Consider the following 13992-nt stretch of genomic DNA (forward strand, 5'->3'; position numbering starts at 1 on the left):
GATATTATCTATGATTATTAGACTGTTAGTATGAAAATGACAATGAGATAATGCTTACAAAAGCCTCGTATATGCCGTGCCCACAGTAAGTGATAAACTCTGATTGGTGGGCCATGAGCCCTTTAACCCATTCCCTCTCTTACCATGGCTCACATTTGGGGAAGTTTGGAGCAAACAATCCCAATTTCTAATTGTTGTGCAAGCAGCCAATGTCTTATTTCATCTGTTACAGTTTGCTGCTCACCTTGTTGCTATTTCCTAGTGGGCAGGGAGACTCTGCCTCCTTCCCAGAAGAAGACTAGTCATGTCTCCTTGCCTCCCTGTGGGAAGCCCACCCCAGGGGAGTCCTTCCGCTGGACGACGCACACCTTTCTCCTCTATCCTAGCCTCACCTCTGACCTGGTGGATAAGTCCCGGATACATTTGGGATTCAACCTCTGCTTCGACCATTACTGCTTTGTCATTATTGGATCTCAGTGTCCTTACCCGCATCGAGTAAATCATAAGAGTACCTGTCTTGTAGATTTATTGGAAGAATTAAATGGGACAATATATATAAGAAGGGCTTACCTTGTCTGCCACATAACAAGTGGTCAAGAGTCAGTAATGGATTATGGTTATCGTTATTGCTATGTACATTCCAAGGCCCAGCGAAAATGCTCACTCCTCCAGGGAGCCTTCCTGACCTTCTCCAGATGGAAGTTAGCATTTTCTCCCCCTGGACTTTCTTCTCACCCTTTCTCTAGTTTTCTTGATATCATATTTCTCCTCTACTGTTGAATTAGAATAATCGAGAAATGAGTCTTCTCTTTCATGGTAAACTCAGAGATGAGGTTTTGTGTTGGAATCAGCCCGTAGGCTCCACTGGTCTGGGCACAGAGCAGGTGCATAAGCAGCATTCAGGGCAGATATCCATTACATCAATTGCAACTATACTATATAAAATATACACACACACACACACACACACACACACACACACACACACACAAACAGAGCACCTACTATGTGCTAGGCTGTGTTCTGGGGGCTATATGAACCCATTCTTTCCCTACCTTCCACCAAGGTAACAGCCCCTCCTTGGCCTCACACAACCCTTTGGGATGCCCTTTTGGTATTCCTTTATCTCTTTCAGGCTGCTCAGGCTGTTTCTTTCAGTTTGGACTCATCCGCAGTAACCCTCTGCAGGTGGGGGCAAGCTGTGGTCTCTCCAGGTGAGGAGAGAGCGCTCAAGCACAGTACAGGTGTCTAGCTTTGGGCCCCCCCACACTCTGCCTCATTTGCCTCCCCTGGAAAACGCTGCTCTCACTGCTTTGCCCTGTGTTGAGGGATTAAACAGGCTCATATGTGTCAAAATGCCTGGCAGACTGTAGGCCCCTCCCAAATATAATTACTATCCTCCGGCTATGGCCTGAGATTTAATGGACATGTCACAGGGGTACTAACAGGAGGTGCCCTGCTGGAGATTTAACCTGGGCTTTTGTTCTCTTCTTTCAGGAGGTGGTTGCCAGGCACATCAGGGTGCAGGCAGGAGAAGAAAGGCACCGAGGCCAGCTTCCCTGAGAAGGGCAGGTGCACAGCAAGGAGCCCTCATGCTCTTGAGAGAAGGATACAAACAGGTGTTTACAATTCTGGATATTTAAAAGAGAGTTCCCCGTGGTGCTCATGGGCCAGGGGAAAGGAATTTGTTTGGGGTGGAGAGTAGAATCAGTCCTGCTTGGGGGTTCCTGCTGTGTTCTTGTGCCCTGGGAAATAACGAAGTATGAGAAAATGAGTAAGAATCATACTTGAAGAGCCCTACATGGGGCCTCTGGCTGCTGGTCAGGGGCTTGGTTTCTGCCTGTGCGTGTATCCAAGAAATTGTGTAGGCGTGAGTTTCAACAGTGACACTGTGTGGTAGCAGGAATCCGTGGCCGAGAGAATCCCCAGCGGTTCTGAACTGAACAGACTCCAGTTCCTCTATGCCTGGTATGTGCGAAGCTCATTTTTGTTTTTACTTGGCCTGTCCCCAGGGCTATGGGACAATTTCTTGGGAAGGGAGGAAGCCTCCAGAGGGAGATGCTGGACTTCTCATGTAGATGTGTGCTTGGGAGACTAATTGGAAAAATAAGTGGAATGTGACCATATTTGTGCTCTGAGTTTATGGAGCAGTTCATACCAGTTATATTAATTATCCCAGAAGGCATTGTGAAATGCTAAGAAGAGATTTGGTCTTAATTAACTTTTGTTTTTAGGATTACAAGATGAATAGGTCTTTTGAGGGCAGGGGATGGTCTGTTTCCTGGGCATAGAGGTGATGGAGCCAAAGGTATGTTTGGGATCCAGTCAGAAGGCTGGTGAGTCTGGGTCTTCGAGTCTGTCAGAGAGAGTAGTTGGAGAAGATGGAAATGCAGGTTACTTCTGGAGCATGGAAAGCCTCGGGTGCCTCCGCTAAGGGGTATGGAGTAGCTTGGGCACTTTGGAAGGAGCAGTTCCATCTGGCTATACCCATCAGGGGTTTGGGGACTGAAAAGCTGCCTCCTGAGGGCTGATGCAGTCTCCAAGATGGCCACCCATCTAGGAGTCCTAGCGACCTCAGCCCTCAAGCCTTCAAACTCCTTATCCACAGTTCCTGCTCAAAAAACAGCCAACACGGCAGCTCCGGGTGGCCAGGATTGCGACACCAATGTGTTTGTTCCCCGTGTTTGTGAAATACCTCAGAGGCACTGTTCCAGTCCCACCTGACTAGTTTTCTGATTGCCACATGGCCCTGGCTCCATCTGCCAATACTCAACCAGGGCTGACTAGTCAAAGATTTTGAGATGTTTATGGGTTCAGAACTCAAGGGACCTCATTTCTGTTTGTCTGAGTGAGGGGATCTTACCTTCCATAAGCTTCTGAATATCACTTGGGCTGGGAGGCAGCTCTGTGACCCTGGAGTGAGTAGGGTGACCTTGGGCCAGTCACTTGATCTCTTCAAGCTTTTGTCCCTTTAAATGCATAATGAAGGTAATTATTCCTATCTTGCAAGATTGTGACCCACAAGTATACCTCCAGATGGAAGGACAGGTACCAGGTCACCTACTGGGCTTCCTTTCTTTAAAGGTCACTGAAAGCAAAGTTGGCCTCAAATTTCTGAGTCATTAAAATTCAGTCTTGCATTTAATTCTTGCAAATGAATTGCTGTCAATCCTTGACTGAGAGCAGGGAGAAGAGGCCTAGCTAATATATAACATAATGGGAACTCAGAAGCCTCTGGAAATTGGCTCAAAAATATGGTCAGTGGTCTGAAACCATAAAAATCCTAGAAGAGAGCACAGGTAGTAATTTTCTCTGACATCAGCTGTAGCAACTCTTTTCTAGATAGGTCTCCTGAGGCAAGGGAAACAAAAGCAAAAAGAGACTATTGGGACTACATCAATATAAAAAGCTTCTGCACAGCAAAGGAAATAATCAACAAAACTAAAAGGCAACCTACCGAATGGGAGAAAATATTTGCAAATGACATATCTGATAAAGGATTAGTATCCAAAATATATAAAGAACTTATACAACTCAACACCTAAAAAACAAATAATCCAATTTAAACACGGGCAGAAGACAGGAACAGACATTTCTCCAAAGAAGACATGCGGATGGCCAACAGACACATGAAAAGATGTTCATCATCACTCACCATCAGGGAAATGCAAAACAAAACTACAACGAGCTCTCACCTCACACCTTTAGTCAGACTGGCTAAAATCAACAGCACAAGAAACAACAGGTGTTGGGCAGGATGTGGAGAAAAAGGAACCGTCTTGCAGTGTTGGTGGGAATGCAAACTGGTACAGCCGCTCTGGAAATCAGTATGGAGGTTTTTCAAAAGGTTAAAAATAGAACCCCCTAGAATCTGGCTATTGCACTACTGGGTATTTAGCCAAGGAATACAAAAACACTAATTCAAAGGGATACATGCACCCCTATGTATATAGCAGCATTATTTACAATAACCAAATTATGGAAGCAGCCCAAGTGTCCATTGACTGATGAATGGATAAGGAAAATGTGGCAGGCAAATACGTATATATAATGCTAAGTGAAATAAGTCAGTCAGAGAAAGACAATTACTGTATAATTTCACTCATATATTAAAGAAACAAAACAAACTAACAAAGAAAAAAAAGAGACAAACCAAAAAACAGACTCTTAACTATAGAGAACAGATGGTTACCAGAGGGGAGGTGGGTGAAGGGGGTGGAGGAAATAGGTGATGGGGATTAAGAGCACACTTATGGGGCGCCTGGGTGGCTCAGTTGGTTAAGCGGCTGCCTTCGGTTCAGGTCGTGATCCTGGAGTCCCGGGTTAGAGCCCCGCCTTGCATGGGACTTCCTTCTCAGCCAGGAGTCTGCTTCTCCTTCTCCCTCTGCCCCTCCCCTTGCTCATGCGCACTCTTGTGCTCTCTCTCTCAAATAAATAAAGTCTTAAACAAAAAAGAGTACACTTACCATGATGAACACTGAGTAATGTATAGAATTGCTGAACCACGATATCGTACATCTGAAACCAATATAACACTGTATGTTAACTATACGGGAATTAAAATTTAAAAATAAAAAGGAATATGGTCAGTGGTATTCAGCCCAAGGAAGCGAGCTGTAGGAGATGTGCGACCTTATGCAGCATTTCCTTCATCGCCCTCCTTCTACCAAGGGGATAAAAACTGATTTTGCGGAGGGGTAGGGCTCACAATTATTGGGCTTCTATTATGTGCGAAGCATGAAGAGAGTCAGAGAATAGTTATGCATGTGCTTTCTCATCTTGTCATTTCTTCAACCCAAAGAAATAGGCAGCATTATCGTTAAATAACAGTTGCTCATTTAGTGAAAATTTATTGAGTGATTATTATGTACCAGGCATTGCTTTGGGAGTTAGAACATGGGAGAAAATAGGCCCAGTGTGGTGATATGCCTTGCTCAAGGTCACCCAGTTGGTCCGCAGCGGAGCAGGATAAGATCCCTCTTTTACTGAGGCTTTATTTCAGAGCTGTTTTCAACCTGAGATGCTGCGCAGGCAGACACACAAATATGCACACACATGTACATACACACATGCACACGCTTGCATGCATTCTCACACGCAAACCCACACACCACACAAATGCATACATTCTCCCACATTCACCTGAGCTCACACACAAACACACGTGCACAAATATACCCACAGGTGTGCACACACACCAGATATATATATACTTGCACATACATTCACACGCACCATTGCATTCATTGGGAAAATTTTTTGAAACGGCTGGAATCTGATTATTTCAGATCAGAAATACTACAGACATAATCTCAAAGGTTTCATTCTGTTTGCTTCCCTCCCTTCCCCCTCTCTCCCCCCCTCCCCTTTTTCTCCGCTCTCTCCCCATTCTGTGACCAGGCCTCTCTTCCTGATTTTTCCTAGTGGTGCCTGTCTTAGGGAACCATTAGGACTCCCAGACTTGGGTTGCAGTACTCAATTAGAAAGCAAAGACTCTAAGGCCACCAAGGGCTGACTCTGCCGAACTGGGCTTTCCCCACGCAGCTGCACTAATTTCCCGAAGTCCCCTTCCCGCCCATCCTCTGCCTCTCTGCCATGAGGTGTGCCATGCTTAGTTCAAGTGCAAACCTTGCGGGCCCGGGTGTCCTCAGCCCCAGCACCCACCTCCCTTGCTCTCTCAGGCATGAGCCAAGTGCCTGTGAAGATCTCTTCCAAGTGTTTCGTCACGCCTCGGGGTGGGGAAGCATGGAGTTTTGTTTCAACACTGTGCTTCCACCTGGCATTTCATTTGTTAACTAATAAGTGAAGGAACTCCTCCTGATACTGGCAGCATTGGGGGAAGGGAACTGTGCTCTGGTCTGTTGAGTGTCGGTGGGGGCACAGCGGGTCCCACCCCTCGTCCTTTGTGATCACCTGGGAGGTAGGCTGGGGTGCTGGGTTGGACCAGGGAGGTAGGCTGGGGTGCTGGGTTTTAGCTCAGCTCACCGGTGTAAGCAATTCAAGCTCTTCAGAATATTTCATCATCCAGGCAGATCAAGGTGGGGGTTGTAGAATCTGAGAAACTTTGGCAACTCCCGAGTCTCAGTCCCCGAAGAGTGCCAAGAGTCACCTTCCCCGACTCATCTATAGTCCTATGGTTTCAGGGCTCTCTCTCTGCATATATAGCTAAAACACCTTTGCCTTCACCATTAAAGGATCTCCAAAGTGTGCTTACAAACTCCAAGTACTCATTGCAACCTTTGGACTCCAGGGGCTAGCATTTACCCTCTCCACGGCCGTTTGGCCACATTGCCCAACTGGGTGAACTTGCTGGAGGCAGGCTGTTGAGTGCAAGCACTCATAAACAATTCCAAGGCATGGGAGGCAGGATAGTCTGCAGACAGCCCAGGAATGGTTTTGGCAACATGCACTTTGTCTGAGGCAAGCTCACTGTATCTCTCTCTCCACCAGAGGAGATAAAATGGGCAATGCAAATAGGAGATCCAGTGGGGATGGCGCTGTGGAAGTGAACACCACCCAGTGAGAAAGGGAACCGAGCACCCAGGTGCTCGTGGGCATGGGGCCAGATTTGGGGATTATTCCCTGATAAAGACATAGAGTTCCGAAGGTGGGGTTCTTTTGGGCACTTAGCTGATAGTCTTCTATGGTGATTGCTTATGATCAGGTCTTATGTTGCAACTAGATCATAAACTTAGTGCCCAGGGTTCAGAGCTTCAGTTTCTTTTCTCTCTCCTATACTGCCTAACTCAGACCCTTATGTGTAGGGAGTGTTTGATCAGTGCAGGAAAAGAAAGGAGGCTAGGCTGCATTTATATGATGCTATGCCATGTTCAAAACCCTTTACGGTGCGTCATCCCCTTCTGGTGGCTGAGCTCACTTTCAGGCATGTGAACCCCTCACCTCCCTTCTCTGGTGCCCATTTTTGTGTATAGCAGCGTCAGGACTCGGTGAGCTGTCTTGTAACAGGGGAGGCAAGATTTACACAGACAGAGCGGAGCGTAATCACGAGCTGCGGTGGATTTACTGAAGCATGACGATGTTCAGACAACGTGTCCTACCGCAGACATTAAGCGGAGTCTCCTCTTCTGTCTTGATTACAGATACCAAGGAGGCCTTCTCGAAGTCAGTGGGACTAAGGGGGGCTGTGGGCAAGAAAACAGGAGATGGTCCAGGCCAGAGCATCATGGGAGGGTGGGACAGGCAGGGGGCGGGAGGAGGGTCGGTGAGGGCTGAACCCTAAAGGATAAGGGCAGGAGGTCAGCCTGGGGGACAGGGGAGGGTGGGAGGGATGGCAAGAACTATTTCAAGCATGAAGTTCCAGGAACAGAAAGAGCCGGGCGCTGGTGAGACACTTGAGTAAGTCCTGTGTGGCCAGAGCATAGGAAGTCAAGGTGGGGAGGGGGGCCGAGGGGGTAGTGAGTGAAGGAGACAGGGTTGGGGAGGTGAGGAGCAGGCCAGGAAGAGGTCATGCAGAACCTTCTGGGCCCTAGGAGGGATTTTGGACTTCATCTGAAGCAGTCTAAGCAAAGAGATGCTATGGACTTGCATGAGGGTGTAGGAAGCATAACGATGGGGCAGCTTGGCAAATGATTTAGGAGGGGAACGTCCCACCCCACCGGGTAGGTTTTCTGGAAGGTCATTTCCAGCTTGGCCCTTTGTGATTGCACTCTGTGCTGCGCTGGGCCGCTTGTGGCTGCAGAGCCTGCTCCCTGCAGCGGGCGGGTTGGCGGGGGGCCTGTTGTACCTTCTTCCTCCATTGTCCTCGTCAGTAGTCGATGCCCCTCAGTTATCCTGTGTCCCCCAGTTACCCCATCACTTTACCCCAAAGAGCCTGCGGCCCCTCTTCCCTCTGACTAAACTCCCCTTCCATCCTCAAAAAGTCCTTATTTGGCGTTAAATGCTAGGGTGTCTCTGAGCCTGCTTTTCCTCCCCTAGCTGGGCAGCCCGTGTCTTCAGTGGAGAGAGGGTGGTCACAGAGTTGCCTAGGTAGGGCGGCCGTGAGGGTTTACGCAGCTGCTGCTGGGAAAGTGCCTTGCCCTGGCCTGGCTCCTGGTTGGTTCTGTAAACACTGCCTGTTGGTATAGTCATGGCAGACAAGGCCCTTCCCTGTCACCCCCACGCCACATCAATGTCATTTCTATCCTTTCTCCCAAACGCCTCACCTCCCCAGCCCTAGTGCACCCCTCCACCCCGCCCCAGAACGCCAGTGTCTGTCTTGCTTGCATTGTCCCCTGAGCCTGCGATGCCCTTCCTTCTCTAAGCACCCTGAGGCCTAGCTCATGTCTTGTTCCCTCTGGAGAACCTTCTGGGCATGCTCCTGCCAGTCCTACTCGAAGGCAGACTTAATTATTCTGTTGAGTCTCCCCCGCCCTTGGGGGCATTGCTTTATTACAGCACACATTTGTAGGTATTTCTGTGGTTGTTTGGGGGGGGGGGAGGGTGTCTGTCTCCCTTCCCAGGTGTGTATCCTTGGGTGGAGACATGTGTCATTCACCTGCCGTTCTGAGTACTGGGCACAGAGCCCAGGGCTCAGAGCTAGCTAGCTGGGTGAATGAATGAACCGGCCTGGTGCGCTTACCTGCTTGAAGGGCAGGACTGTGTATAACTGAGCTTTGGTCCCCCACTGCCTGGCACCCAGTAGTTCACCCATCCTCCTTGCCCACCATGGAAGGGTAGGTTGGGCAGGTGTGGGTAGACGTGTAAAGCAGGGAAAGGTACGGAGGGCCAAGAGGAAGGGCAATTCAGATGATGGGCTCAGGGACCAAGAGATGGTTCCAGACTTCTTTGAGGAGGACCTGGGGCTGGGGAGCTGGAGTACCAAGGGAGGCTCAGCCTCTTTTCCCTGGCCTGGACCCTTTCCTAGCCCCGTGGGAGGGAGGACACCCCACCCAGGCCGAAGGGGAGTATTAACATGTCAGAATGACTCGCAGGATATTTCACAGTCTTATCTGTTAATAAAAATGAAATTATATTAAAAATACAACCATGTGTGGGTTGCAGAACGAGTTAATGATTCCTCATGTAGTTAGATGCGTACCCCTTTAATTGAGGCAGGTAATGACCGGGGTAATAATACCTTGGATCTGTTTATGGGTTCTTTCTCCCGAGAAGCTCAAAGCACTTTCCCTTCCTACCTCATCTCTCTCCCCAACTTCCCAGGGAAGTGTGTCTTATTATCCCCATTGCTTAAGTGTCTGTGTGCTGTGACTCACTCTATGGCTCTGAAGCTCATCTCCTTGTCCCCTGGCCTGGGCAGGGCCCACGTGCCTCTCTCCTCCCTGGCTCTGGGCCTGGAGCTCCCCATTTCTTGGACGACCCAGAAGGCTGGGCTCACTGTGCAGGGCCAAGGGGGGAGCTGAAGCACCAAAGGAAGCAGAGAGGTGGGGACAGGGGAAGAGGGAGGAGAGGAGGGAGGGTTGGTAGAGAAAGATGGGAGATTCAGAGAAGGCAGAGTGCTAGACTCCCAGTATCGTGAGGGCAAGGACTGTGTCCTGTTTATCTTTCTTTCTTCTGGAGCAGGTGTAGAGCTTGGCACCTTGTGTGATAGATGGCCATACCTATGGTATTATTCAACACCTAGCTCAAATATCACCTCTTCTAAGAAGCTTTCCTTGATTCCCACCCCCCGTCCCCCGGTGTCTCCCCCACACCCCCACTGGGCTCTCCTAGCCCTTGGAACCTCTGTTTATCCTTCTCAGGCAGCTTTGTGTGTCAGTCAACTTTTATGTATCAGCCACTGCCATTCAGGTGTGGGCTCCTAGACCGGTCGTGAGCCTGACTTGTCCCCTATCCCTGGGGTCCGTTAGCGCAGGGCTGTCACACAGTAGGACTACACGTCAAGGGTTCAGGCAAGTGTGGGCTTTGCAGTCAGAAAGACCCCGATTCAAAGCCTGGTTCTGCCTCTTATCAACTGTGTGTCTTGGGAAGCCCCTCGGTGTCTTGTAGCTTTCCCCCCCTTACAGAAAGTGGAGTTGAGAAACCTGCTTTGGCGGGTTGTGGCAGAGCTGTAGCCACGGTGACACTGCTTTGGCACCTAGTAGGTGCTCATTATTCATTTCCTATGATTAATTTTAGATGTGGTGGTTCCCTGCCCTGGCTCCACATCAGAACCGCCCTTCTCAGGAATAGACCTGCTTGGAAGCCCCCTGGGAAATTCTTAGCCTATGGGTCTGGGTGGGGCCAAGGCCTCCGCCTTTTAGAAAAAGCTTCTTTGGTTCTTCTGAGGTCGAGGGTCTCAAGATTTGTCAAATGGAACGTAAGATAAGAATGTAAGATAGTACAAAAGTCAGTGACTTCGCTGGTGTCCTGGGTCCAGGGAAGGGACGGGAGAATCTCCGAGGGAAGATGGGACCACAGGTGGGTTGCCTGTGGGGGCAGATGGAATGCAGAGGAGAAGTTCGGCCTGCTTTTGCTTCACACTTGCTCTGTGACCCCAGTAAGCTGGTCATCTTCTCTGAACTTTATCTTGCTGCTTTCTTTTGGGTGGAGTCCAAAGGGCTGATTTCTTCAGCTAGTATTCTCCCTGTTTTTACATGTGAGGACCAGACCTGGTGGGGAGAAGAACCCTACAGACTCCATGACCATCAGGCAATGGGGTCACGAGGTGTTGCGTGGTCTTCGCTACAATTTGCCAAGTTTATGGATTAGAGGCGGAAATAAAAGTACGTAACCATTTATAGCTCCAGCTAGCATCTGGGAGACCCCTAAGGGACCTTTGTGCAGACAGCGGTATCAGCTGAACCTTCTTTGGGAACAGGAGCCTAGTACTTTCTAGCCTAGGGAGGTTGTGACCTTGTAGAGGACAAGGGTCAGCACTGTAGAAGGAGCCCAGGCTCTCAGCCCTTGAGACATGAGCCGACCATGAGAAATCCTATCTCTAACCTGAAAAAGAATTTGATGTAGTGGCAAAAGACATTTGTCCCAGGGATGACAGATGAAGGGGCCAACAATGGAAGTCCGGAAAGACGTACCTCCACAGTTCAAGGTGGGAGTCATAGGGCACTGGGGATGCTGAGTCCAGGCGCAGGGCTCGTGGAAGACTGTAGGATCACGTAACAAAGTGGCTGCAGAAAGCAGGCAATGGGGATTGAACAGAGGGCCAGGCGTTTTCTTCTGTGCTGTTTGCTTCCATTTTCACACAGCCCCGAGAGGCGTTACTGCATCGATACGCAACACTCATGATAACCAACTCTGTGGTACAGATGGGAACACAGAGGCTCAGAAGGGAAGGGTCCCCAAGGTCTCAAGCACCTCGCTGGTGTCAGAATTTGAATCCCCATCTGTCTACCTCTGATATCTGTGTATTCGCTTTCCTCCACTGCACGTTACTACTCGGATGGCTGCCCCAAAGCGTTTGGGTTTATTTAAGTACTCTCTGGAATGGTTCCCAGTTGTTTCCCTGGGTAAGGCAGACACACCCTCCCTTTCCTGGGAATGGGCCACTCTCAGTTTTGGGAAGATGGGGAGGTGTTTGGTGAAAACCTCAAGGTGCTGGCTTCCTGTCATTACAGATGGGAGGTGGGACTGGTCCTCAGGATCCCGAGTGGGGACCGAAAGGGTCTCTCCGCAGGCAGGACCTGGGGGATGGCCCTGGGCTGCGATGGTCGGTGCTACTGAGCAGGAGAATGGACAGGTCTGAAGTCTCAAAAGGCATAGATTTCCAGCCTGGGTATCACCCCGGAGACCCAAAGGGCAAAAGTGCACAAAGGTGACCTTGATTTGGGTGCAGAAAACAAGAAAGTCTGCTTCTTTTCTGTGAAAGGTGAATGAATCGCTTTTCCAAGGAGCCAACCCATCCTTTGTCCGCCGCACACCTCACGAGGGCTCCGAGTGGAGCCTTGCCCAGTGGAGGGAGCTGGGAAGGTGTGCGGCGGTCAGCACTGTCATGCCCAGCTTCCTCCTCCTTTCCTTTCTCCCCCGAGAGCAAGGTTAGGTCGGAGGATGAGACTGGGAACGGTCCCCTTGCAGTGGCTGAAACTCGTGAGGGCAAGGACTGTGTCCTGTTTATCTTTCTTCTGGAGCAGGTGTAGAGCTTGGCACCTTGTGTGATAGATGGCCATACCTATGGTATCATTCAACCCCTAGCTCAAATGTCACCTCTTCCAAGAAGCTTTCCTTGGTCCCCGCCCCCATGTCGCGGCTGGGTACCAAGCCTGCTGGGGAGTTGGGGGGTGGGGAGTGTGTGGGGGAGAGGGGGAAAGCTATGCGGAAGGTCCAAAAGCGGGGGGAAGGGGTAAAAACCACAGAGGCCACGGCACAACTGAGGGGCAGAGAAAAGTCTTCTGTTCCCCGATCCCGTCTTCCCTGCCTGCTGCCAACAGGCTGCAAAGTCAGAAACCCCGCTTTGAATCCTAGCTCCCCACTTCATTCCCTCCTCTGCTGCCCTACGCCCAGCCCTCAGATCTCACAAATCACACAGCAACCTCAAGCAAGTTGTTCTGACTCTCCTGAGTCTTAGTTTTCTCATCTGTGTAATGGAGTAACATTACCTGCAGGGCTGAGAAAATTCAAGCAGATTAAGCAGAAGAAGTGGCCTGGGTGTAAATCATAGTGTGGGCTTCAGTCCTGACCCGCTGGGCAACCCTTACTCTCTCCAAGTCTCAGGCTGCTCATCCGTAACATATGCTTCTGCCGGGAGTTGTTGTAAAGGTCCAATAGGACAATGCTCCTGGCACATAAAAGTGCCCAGGAAAAGTGTTCATTGCCTTCTCCTTCCATGCTCGCTCTTTCATAATTTTGCCAAGGAGAGAGATTTGGATCTGAAGATGCCCAATTATTCCAGGGGTTGATCTTTTCTGGGTCCCTGTTCATAAAGTGAGAGAAATAGCACAGATCTCATTGAGCTGTTGTAAGGTCGAGGTGATAAAAGAACCATTCTAGAACAGAGCCCTCTACACAGAAAGTAGCCCATAAAGGTCAGCTTCATGGCCGCCTCGAGATAATTCTTCTGGCTAGTGATGGAGCCCTGGCTGGTGTTTTGGCCTCAGTGGTCAGGCAGGGCTGAGCTGACTCACCCAAGAGTGACAGGTCTAGGCAGTGACAGCCCAGCCTGGTGGGGTGGGAGCAGCTGGGCTCCTTAGGGAGCCCCCAGAAATAATTTGGCTATTATTTTGCAACAGAGATTGCCTTTGGCCTTGACCAGTCCTAGAGATGGTGGGAAAGAGGGATGTCCATGACCATTGGATACTCCTACATTTTCTCATGGCTAAGGAAGCAGATGAAGGCAGTGGCAGGGCAGGCTGTGGCCTTTTACTGGATACTGACCTGGTAGGAGGCCAAAGAACTGGATGGCAGCTGGAGGGGCACCCCTCCATAGTATGGGGCTGTGAGCACTGGACAGGGCCTCAAAACCTGTTCTTGACCAAGTTAGACAAGATAAGGTGTTTCTTTCTCAGGAAGTTGGAGGAGGTAGGCTGGATGGGTTTTGGGCTTGGAGCCCATGTTTTTTAGACTCTAAGTCCAGTGCTCTTCCCATGACATTGTGTATGTCCAGAGTCATAGGCCCTGACCCTGGGAGCTCAGCCATGATTTGTGGCAGATGGGCAACTGGATGCTCAGGGAGCACAGAAGAACAGAGGTTCAGAGAAAGTTTGTGGAGGAGGTGACATTTGAGCCAGGCTTTGTAGGGGGAGGTGAGGGAGAAAGCACTTGTCTCTACTTCCTCATCTCCCACTCATTTCTCCAGCTCCACCCATTGCAATCTGGCTTCTCCCACAACACGTGGAACTGCTCTCACCAAGGTCATCAGTGACCTTCTTGTGGCAAATCCAATGGATGTCTCATAACCCTTCTCTTAACTAATGGCGGGGGGGGGGGTCACATTTGACACAGTTCACTTCTCCTTTGACTTGTGGTTCTCCTCCTACCTCCCCCACTGTCGCTTCCCAGTTTCTCTTGTGATCTCATCTTCCCTTGCAACTTATCTACCTACCATCCATCCATCCATCCATCCATCCATCCATCCATCCATCCACCCATCCATCCATCCATCCA

General features: G+C 49.9%; 1 long non-coding RNA gene across 1 annotated transcript in view; it reads left to right on the forward strand.

Moving 5' to 3' along the window:
* Positions 1-1533: 1533 nt before the first annotated feature.
* Positions 1534-13992, forward strand: part of LOC141372845 (uncharacterized) — a 27458-nt gene continuing 14999 nt past the window's right edge. Inside the window, exon 1 of the long non-coding RNA XR_012378340.1 lies at positions 1534-1968. This is a non-coding gene — a long non-coding RNA (uncharacterized lncRNA). The remainder of the gene's footprint in view (positions 1969-13992) is intronic.

Source organism: Callorhinus ursinus, unplaced genomic scaffold (assembly GCF_003265705.2).
Source record: "Callorhinus ursinus isolate GAN/ISIS: 27379988/994484 unplaced genomic scaffold, GSC_fseal_2.0 scaffold5, whole genome shotgun sequence".
Taxonomy (NCBI): Eukaryota; Metazoa; Chordata; class Mammalia; order Carnivora; family Otariidae; genus Callorhinus; species Callorhinus ursinus.